An 11,058-nucleotide genomic window follows, 5' to 3' on the forward strand; every position below is an offset into this window, starting at 1 on the left:
TTCTCACCATGATCTTTTCCCATCACCTGATAATCCCCGGCTGGGTCGCTACTAGGGAGGCCCAGGTGAGGATGAGGGACAGCAGTGTGAAGCACTACACACGATGCTGCATCTGCAGCTGTCCCCTAACACAGAACATTTGCCCATGCTACAAGTAGATATAGATGGTAAGAAATACCCATTTTTAGTGGATAGTGGAGCCACTAAAAGTTCACTGTCTGGGAAATTCTATAATGGGCCTGTGTCCTCTGTGTGCATCAACACTATGGGAATTAATGGAACTGTAGTGCAATGCCCTAAAACTCATTCTCTAAAGACACGTTGGGGCTCTAAACCAGATGAAATCACATATCATCCATTTGTAATTATTCCAAACTCGCCTGTGAATTTATTAGGCAGAGATTTAATGGCAAAAATGAATTTGTGTATTTCATTTAACACAAAAGGTGAAATGTTTGCTGATACTGATAACAGCTATGTTTTCTCTGCCTTATGTACCATGGAGAAGGAACAGCCTCTGTGTCAGCTGGACGGCTCAGCAGAGAATGAACTCAACACCTTTTTGTCTGGTATTCCACGACACACACTGTGCCAAAGACGTGTTCAAAAACCACTGCCAGGTAATCCCATATCTGGGAGCCACACTTTTGTTTCTCTCACACTGTTCAACAACATGATAACTGCTCACACAAGTGAAGGCCAAACAGTGGTTTTGTCACATAACTCAGACATAGGTTATGACATAACTACACCATGTCGTCACATAGATCTAACCTATCCTATCCACTGTACTATTTCTGCACTTACGTTGCCAGCTGAATACCAGAATATGACATTGTGGTCTAAAGGTGAGAATGATGTAGGATTTATTGACTGTATACCTTAGCTAAAAAACAACAAGCCAGTATATGTCAAGCAATATCCCATTTCTGCCGAAAAAGCCTCAGCCCTAGATGTCATCATAGGAGATTTATTGACTACAGGAGTAATAAAGCCCACAGTATCTCCATATAATACTCCTGTCAATCCTGTGCCAAAGCCTAACAAACCTGGCGTATGGCGTTTTACACAAGACTTAAGACAAATTAATGCAGTCATTATCCCTTTGCCACCTCTGGTCCCAGATGTCCCCAGCATATTGACATGTATTCCATCCACAGCCACACATTTTACCGTGGTGGATTTATGCTCCGCCTTTTTCTCAGTGCCTGTGCATGAAGACACACAGCCGTTATTTGCATTTACACATAGAAATAAGCAGTACACTTGGACTCGTCTGCCTCAAGGCATGATAGACAGCCCTGCTGCTTTCTCAATGGTGATCCGTGCTACCCTGGACAGCTTTACTCCTCCTGAGGGCTGTACTCTGATCCAGTATGTGGACGATCTCCTCCTCTGTGCTCCGAGTGAGGAATTGTGTCAAACTGCTACACACATGCTTCTCCAGCACCTCCAAAAGACTGGCCACAAAGCATCTGCAAAGAAAATGCAGTACTGTCAGACTTCTGTTCAATATTTGGGATTTACACTGTCTCACGGAAAACGTTCCATGACTGCAGACAGGGTCAAAGCTGTGACCTCCGTCCCTCGGCCTACTACACAGAAGGAAATGCTGTCCTTCTTAGGCATGGTGAACTATTGCAGACAGTGGATACCAGACTGTTCTTTTCATGACCACATTCTGCGTGAATGCTGCAAAAAAGACAAGCTTCCTCGAATACTGTGGTCAACAGAAATGACTGCCTCTTTCAATGCATTGAAGGGAGCGCTGACCTCCGCCCCTTGTTTGGGTCTGCCTGACTACCACTTACCTTTCCATCTGTACGTTACAGAGAACGGCACGACCTGCACAGGTGTACTGGCCCAAGAGCATGGCAGTGGCTACCGTCCAGTAGCCTTCTATTCAAAGGTATTGCCAGCAGTAGTTCAGGGGATGCCGGCCTGCCTGAGAGCAGTAGCAGCTTGCTCTATCATGATAAGGGACTGCGAGAAGCTTACACTCTCACATGACACTATTCTACACACCAATCACCAGGTCACGACCATTCTAGCAAACATAACTACACAACACATGACCGCACAACGTCGCTCAGGTTATGAAGCTACACTGACCTCCACAGCAAACCTCACCATAAAAGCGAGCAGCACACCCAATTCGCCAGCACATTTATTGATCCATATGCTGTGTTCTTCTGACCGACAGGATGGCTCAGACAGGCTTGATGTTCATGACTGCATGACACGTATACAGGAATCCACGGCACCACGTCCAGATTTAGAGCAAACACCTATCCCAGACTCAGCCACGGTTTATGTGGACGGGTCCTGTTCAAGGCCGAATGACAACTCATTTCTTTGTGGCTATTCAGTGGTGACATTGCCTGACATCATACTAGAGGCTCACTCATTACCATTTCACTCAGCACAAAAAGCAGAGCTCATGGCTTTAATACGCGCCTGTGAGCTCCATTTGGATAAGCGTGTGACAATTTACACAGACAGCCGCTATGCGTTTGGCGTCGTACATGACTTTGGCACATTGTGGAGTCAAAGAGGATTTAGATCTGCTGATGGAAAACCGATTGCTAATTCTGATCTTGTGCAGAGACTTTTGCAGGCTATACAGCTGCCATCGGCCGTTGCAGTTGTAAAAACGAAAGGACACAGTACAGCTGACACAGACGAAGCAACAGGTAATGCTCTAGCAGACGTGACAGCCAAAGCTGCAGCTGCATCACAGCTCCCACCTCCACAGGAAGTATTATCTGTGCCCCTACAGCTGCCACTTGTTACACTCCCAGACTATTTAGAAACAAATGTTGATTTAAAATTCATACAAGAGCAAGCATCTGCATGTGATTACACTTATTGGGAGAATAATGGCTGTACCTTAGATGACAGAGATGGCCTATATAAAAACCTTGAGGGTTTGATTGCCCTCCCATCTTCCCTGCTGCCAGTCCTTGTCCGACATTTTCACGGTGTGAGTCATGTCGGACAAAGAGGGGTAATAGGAGCAATAAAATCAAGATTTGTAATTGAGAAAACATTGCATGCAGTAAAAAGCATATTAGCAACCTGTCTAACATGTGCACGAACTAATGTAGGAAAACCAAAAGCGAAACATCAGCATTTACCACAACCAGATTTTCCATTTCATACATTACAAATTGATTTCACACACATGCCAGCACAAGGAAGCATCAAGTACTTACTGGTAATAGTGGATCAATTTAGTAAATGGGTAGAAGCTTATCCAACCTCAAAAGAAACTGCACAAGTAGTCTGTCAAAAGTTGTGCAATGAAATAATACCCAGATTCGGAATACCTCACCAAATTAACAGTGATAGAGGACCTTCATTTACATCAGAAGTAATTCAAAAGTGTACTAAAACTCTAGGAATAGACTGGAAATATCATGTGCCATACCATCCTCAGAGTTCAGGGGTTGTAGAGAGAATGAATAGGACCATAAAAAATCGCCTGACTAAAGCAATGATAGAAACAGGAATGACCTGGATCAAACTACTTCCTCAAATCCTCTGTGAGATTAGAATGACTCCATCCGCAGCAACCAAATTATCTCCATTTGAAATAATCATGGGAAGACCATTTCCAACACCATGGTCAGCTTCCAGAGGGGCACCGCTATTGGAAGGGGACATAGACACTGCATTGTCCGACTATGTCCACAATCTGGTAGAAACACTGAATAATAACTATCAGAAAGTTTGTCTCTCCCAGCCTCTCCCCTCCACAGATCCAACCCACAAGTGGAGACCAGGGGACGCGGTGTTAGTGAAGTCACTAAAACCAAGGACACTCGGGGAGGCCGCGTTTTCCAGCCCCCAGACTGTACTGGCAGTGACGAGAACCAGCATCCTTACGGACGGACAACCTCAGTGGATTCATGCCAGCAGGGTTAAGACCAGCCCAATCGGACCATCTCAGGCGTCGGATCAAGCAGACGACATCTCCGGCGGGCCAACGCCCGGAACCAGAGCAAATAAACACACACGGGTAGATGACATCTCAGGCGAGCCAGCGCCCGGATCCAGTGTACATACACACACGCAATCACTGATTAACACACAACGTCTGAAAGAGCCACAGCAAGGTACTCGAACATCCAGCAGGAATAGAAAGCCAAAAGTACCACATGATGTCTAACCTGATAAAGCTAGACTCACTCCATCCTGATAATGGAGAAAATGAAATGCCCATTGTCATCATACGGCGCTTATTCAATGTCTCTCGAACCTGGGACCAGGCCAGAAGACGACTGAAGAACTGTTTTTCTTATATATTTAGGTTATTTATCATACCTATCGCATTAACCTTAGGATTTTTCTTTGCTATTTTGTATTGTAAACTGCAACCATGTTCACATTTCTGCAGGTCATATTTTGCTGACGATACTTCATGCTCTATTTTGCGAGACACCTACTTAATGCACTCTTCACGTTCCCTAAAATCAGTAAATGGCAACATAGACGCCACTAATAAACCATTTTATGCGCCCTCTAGAGCAGGAGTCAACTCCTGGTATGAAAATGCTAGAACAGCTGCTCGTGATTTAGGAAACAGCAATTGTTATGTCTGTTCAAAGGGTAATCCAGAACAGGTTATAGTGGGATACCCAATCTCAGGTTTTCCCCTGACAAGGATGCTATTCAAAAATGATGAAAAGGGGCCCTTAACAGTAACCCTGATTGAAGCGGTGCGAGTAGAGCTAAGTCCTTTGGATTGTCTACTCATATACACAGGACAAGTCTCTAGTAAGGATGTTAGCATGATTAACGACTCTACCCACCCCTGTAACCCAATGAAGCGCCCCGAAGACCGCACTGAACCTCTTTCGCCCCCAAAACAGGTGCGCCATCACCCAAATATCTTGATGACATGCATACACCGACCAAAACTTGACAACATAAATTATGACGCGCAAAACTATACATTTTTTTCTGACTCTCCAGGAGCACGCTGTAACGAAACATGGCTAGCAGCGAGTGTTGACAGGACACAACATAGACATATGTTTTTTTATCTATATGCATATATAAATACGCATTCAGATAACTCCACAATCCTGCATTCGCCCAACACACTAAACGACTCGTACTGGGGAGGCATATTAAAAGGCTTTACAGCTTCGCTCCTGACCAGACCAATCCCACATGCTTATTGGATGTGCAATAATACCCTTAGAGTGGCTTTACCTGTTAATTGGACCGGTACCTGCGGTCTGGTAACTTTAGCTCAAGAACTACTAATACAACAAACCTCAGATCTGCCTGTATCCAGCAGACGTACAAAACGCTCCGCTTACTCACATAACGTTTACATAGATGCTATAGGGGTTCCACGCGGGATACCAAGGGAATTGAAGGCACAAGGGGAAATATCCGCAGGGTTTGTCTCACTAATACCGCATATACAGGTAAACAAAAATGTAGCCTGGATCAATTATGTTTATTACAATCAGCAAAGACTTACTAATTTGACCAATACGGCCCTTAAGGCCCTAGGAGAACAGATGTCTGCTACCTCTTTAATGACCATGCAAAATAGGATGGCCTTAGACATGCTGTTAGCTGAGAAAGGAGGTGTTTGTGCGATGTTCGGAGATGTTTGTTGTACTTTCATTCCCAATAATACCGCCCCTAACGGTTCATTCACACAGGCTATGAATAAACTTGAAGCATTGCAGATAGAACTAAGAGCCAATGCAGGTCACGGTCAGTGGCTAGACAAGTGGCTGCAGGACACGTTTGGAAAATGGAAGGAACTAATTGTAGCTTTTGTAACCATTGTAGCATGTATTATTTTGTTTTTGATGATTATTGTCTGTTGTGTGGTACCCTGTGTACGTTCAATGATAACCCGTATAGCTACTAGTACAGCTACTTCAATGTATTTGCAATTGGCACAAATTGACCCAGATTATGTGTCAGATGTCATCGATGATGATCCTGATGTATGTATTGAGCATTAGATTGTGAATTACTCGATTGTCCAAGAAGAGAATGACGTTTTCTTCTTTTTCTTTTCTTCTTTTTGAAATTTTGATATTAAGCTTACTCGAAGGACTAGTTACATTTATGATTTGTTTCACATTTATGATTTGTTTCACATTTATGATTTGTTTCACATTTATGATTTATCTTTATATTATGTTATTACATTCTGTCTTTATACTATGTTATCATTTCATGATAAAAGGGGAGAACTGTTGTGATATTTTGATACCACGGTAGCATTTACAGGATATTGTTTTATACAGGAAAACTGTTACTCAATAAGGCCCATCTACTAGTTGTTTTTCTCTTTCTCTGTGACCCAAGAATTAATGTATAAGACTCACAAGCTGGTACCCCAAGGTCGAAAACACCACAGAGACGAGACCACTTCCTTACTCCCATCCTCCCTTCTCTATCTCTTAGAAAAAGGCTCGTTAAAGGCCAGGTGGTTTGTTTCAGAATTCACTAATGAAAGAACTCTGTATTTTATGTCTAGGAGTGTATTTTGCTGGGATGATCATAAATTATAGCTGAACTGATAAACTACACAAGGGATACTTTGCTCAGAAGGCAGGAAGACGTTTCCTTATTTAGTCTGTACCGGTTTGAACTGGGAAAGCTGACACACGAACCTTTTTTTCTCTATATAAACTGCTGTGTACCAAATAAACCTCTGAGTTGATTCTGGGAAAGCAATCTGAACAGTTTCTGTATCACTTTGTTCTCCTAACTGCTCCCGATATCGTAACTAACCCAGCTGAACGGCATACCTGAGTGTTACTTTGAATAATTAGGAGTCTTATAAGGAAAGGACAAAACTCTGCTTATCGCTCACGCCACGGAGGAAACCCGGGACGGCAATTTCCTTCAGTTAGTTTCTCAAACTCCTCAAAATCTTAACAAATTGTGCCAATCCTTACATGTTGCACCAGGCTGATTTATCATCAAAAGTGGAGAAGTCTGTGACAGAGGAGACAGAAGAGCAGCAGAGAGAGATGGAGCAAGAGAGAGAAATAAAAGAGCAGGAGATGGAGATGGAGAGATGACTTTATGTCATCCATGAGGGATGCATTTGACATATGTTTCACATATTATAGCCCAACAAGTTACTTATAGCAATTTAAATACGAGCAATCACTTTTTGGCAGACAATCACTTTTTGGCACAACACCGGCTATTTTTTGTGTTTCTTTTTATCGCTCTGTAGCTGAGTTCAATTGAAAGCCTGCATGCGCTAGTACCTCTTGCCACAAGTTCCCAGAATCCTTTGCGGTTTTTACCCCTGAATGACGTCACATTTTTGGTGGGCCGGTCTCTAGTCAAAATGCCCGGGCCGATTTTTTGTCCCAGTTCAGCCCTGTGCAGGACAGACAGACAGGTGACAGTCTCAGGTGTACACACTGCTACACAACAGCACCAGAGAAGGAGGATTTAGTGTTTGTGTTATTACGAGTGCTAAACAAGAAGAGTTCCCAGATGGTGCAGTGGACACATGTGTGACTGCTGTGATTAAAGCATCTTTCTTTCAGCTTAACGAGTGAACCGTCAGCTCGTTCAAACACACGTTAAAGTCCGTTTGGCTCGACACCACCGAACAGAGGCAGCAATATAACATAGCTAACATTAACAGTGCAGTGAATCCTGCTTGTGCCGTGATATTCAGGACTGCAAACCGAGCAGCATCACTGACTTTCAGCTTGTTGTGTTTGTGGATAAATGACTGACTTTAATTATCCACAAAATCATCACATTCTCTGTAGGATTAAGGTCGACTATTGAACAGCGTATATTTTAAAGTAAAGGCTTTAAAACCAAGTAAATGCTGAAAGTACAAACATCACTAATGTCACATAACTTTGCCAACATGTGGCCAACAGGAATGTTTTAATGTTCTTCATTATTAAACATCTGCACATAAATAAGTGACATAATATTCAGTACTTACTTCTGAAAGTTTACTCTTCAGCCGCCCCTCTTCCGCCGTTTTCTTTCGGCAACATTATCCACACCCACCACCGCGCCGTTCTCTCAGAACTGAAGAAACTTCTTGGATAAAATGTCTTCAAGAAATTTAAAGCAGTTCAGACGCTTTTCTTTCCCAGCTCCTCAGACTGTCCACCCTGTTAGCTTCGTTAAGCAGCCATGAAGAGTAGAAGGCCAAGTATGAGTTTCAAACAATAAACACATTTATTTTTAAACCCTGCAAATAAACAACATTAACATCAAAAGTTTTACATTTCCTAAATGTATCCCACAATCTGAATATAACACCCACTTCCCCACGTTTGATCCGCTGTGTTAAATATGATTAAGAACAGAATTCAATCATTTGCAAATCCTATAAACCAGTATTTTAAACAAAGTGAGAAAATGAAACATTTAAAGAAAAATATTAGCCCATTTTGAATTTGATGGCAGCATCCTCTCTCCAAAAACTAAAGGCTTTACGATGTTTAGTGCTGGACCATGTTGGTTAATGTGTAAACTTCTGAAACGTTCAACAGTTTCCATTTTGATTAACCTGACCAACATCTAACATAGAACACCTTTGAAGTGGACCTCGCACCCTGTGGATAACTTCAAACACGTCGAGGTCTTCAGAGGCTGAACTTTGACCCAGCATCACAAGGAGCGCCATAAACACTTGTTACGGTTATTAGAAGGAAGCCAGCCTTTAGACATCCCCACAACGACATCGTGACCAAGGGTCTGTTGCATGATTTTTAACATGGCTACAATGTGTCTGAAGGAAATTGCCGTCCCGGGTTTCCTCCGTGGCGTGAGCGATAAGCAGAGTTTTGTCCTTTCCTTCTAAGATTCCTAATTATTTAAAGTAACACTCAGGTATGCCATTCAGCGTGTTAGTACGAGCTCGGGAGCAGCTTGGGAGAACAAGAAAACAGAGACTGCTTTAGGTTGCCTTCCCAATCGACTCAAAGGTTTATTTAGTACATAACAGCTTATATAGAGGAAAAAAAGGTTCGTGTGTCAGCTTTCCCAGTTCAAACCGGTACAGACCAAATAAGGAAAAATCTTCCTGCCTTGTGAGCAAAGAAGTATCCTGTGTGTAGTTTATCAGTTCAGCTACAATTTATGATCATCCCAGCAAAATACACAGAATACAGAGTTCTTTCATTAGTGAATTCTGAAACAAACCACCTGGCCTTTAACGAGCCTTTTTCTAAGAGATAAGGAAGGGAGGATGGGAGTAAGGAAGTGGTCTCATCTCTGTGGTGTTTTCGACCTTGGGGTACCAGCCTGTGAGTCTTACACCTTAATTCTTGGGTCAGAGAGAAAGAGAAAAACAACTAGTAGATGGGCCATATTGAGTAACAGTTTTCCTGTATAAAACAATATCCTGTAAATGCTTACCGTGGTATCAAAATATCATAACAGTGTCGTCTGCTGAGTCATCGTTTAATACAACAACGTACTGAAAGAGAGCATTCAGCATCTGACTGAGCTGGACTAACCTTCCCTTTCAAAAGTGAAAACTGCAACATAAAACTGGAATACAACCAACTTCTAATGAAATGTAACATTTTATAACATGAACACAGATTCCAGGTGAGCTGTGTCTTCCAGGACTGGATTTACCAGAACAGGTATGAGGACGGTGCCTGACGGGCATGTACGAGCTGGAGTGGATCCCAGCTAACACAGGGTGAGGAGACAGACGACCGTTCACGCTCACACTTATTCACCAGTTAACCTAACCCCACTACCTGAATGTGTGTGAACTGTGGGAGGAAGCCAGAGTCCCCTGAGAGGACCCACACAAACACGGGGAGAACATCCAACCTCCACAGAGACTCTCTCTGCACTAAAAGCACAAAATAAAAATCACACCGTCATGTAATTCAAGAAACTGGTCTTAAAAACAGTTAATCTAATATGTCCACATGGAGCCCGTGTTAAGGTCCGTACTGGGCTTCAGAACATCAAGTGAACAACGTCAGATGGGACCTGAGTGCGTTGTCTCCTGATAGAAAGTGCTGAGGATCAGAAGGACTCAGGGACAACACGATATCTGTCCAGCAGAGGGCGGCATTATTCCAAACGGCTCCATCCTAGAAACATGATGTGGAACAGCTGACCTGTAGATCTGCTCAAGAACAATCGTCACAGTCTGATCACAGTCAGTCCCACGTCTGCCATGTTCTCAGCTTCCTTTAGTACAGGTAGCTTTAATGATCATTTCAAGTGTGGTTGTTTCATGGAAACAGAGAGCAGACTGCAACATCCGTGGCAGCCGCCTCTAACACTCTGATGGACGTGTGGACAGCAATGCTGCCTGGAACAGTACCGATGTTTCAGGGCTGATGACGTTTTTGGGTGGGACATCTACATCCTGACATATCAAGGTTACTTTACTTTTACGTAAATTTGCTTTACAGAAAAATAATAGCGTTTGTCATCCCTTCACAAACACACACATCGATTTAAACCTGACAGACACACATTTGGAAAGTAGACGCGATTAATCAAATCAGAAAAACAGTTATTAGTTATTAAGTTTAGTGACGGCAGCAGGGACAAAGCTGCTTTTATAAGACTTTGTCCTGCATCATTCTCATGATAAAACAGACTCAATGGCCCCAAGATATTTATATGACTGCACTTGCTCAGGTTTGTCCGGATTTCAAACTGTTCTAAAAGTCTTTTGATTGAAATCTGGGGCTGTGTTATTGAAAGCAGCAGAGAAATCGATGAACTGAAGTCCTTTACTCTCTACATGTTTGACAATCAGGTGAAGTAGAATCAAAAGCGCGTCCTCCACTCCTCTATTGGGCTCATGTGCAATCTGCATTGAATCAAGCTGAAGTTCAGTGTCTTCCATAATCACATTTCTGATGATTTGTTCAAAGACTGAGGTGAGGGCAGCAGGCCTGAAGTCGTTTAGAACTTTTGGACGACTAGATTTAGGACCAGGAACCACAACAGCTTCTTTCCCAAGAGAGGGCATGAACGATTTATTCAGAATAACCTAAAATATAGGACTGAGTTCTTGAGCACAAGTGTAGGAGCCATATGAGT

This window comes from Rhamphochromis sp. 'chilingali' (assembly GCF_963969265.1).
Source record: "Rhamphochromis sp. 'chilingali' genome assembly, chromosome: 1".
NCBI classification, from domain to species: Eukaryota; Metazoa; Chordata; class Actinopteri; order Cichliformes; family Cichlidae; genus Rhamphochromis; species Rhamphochromis sp. 'chilingali'.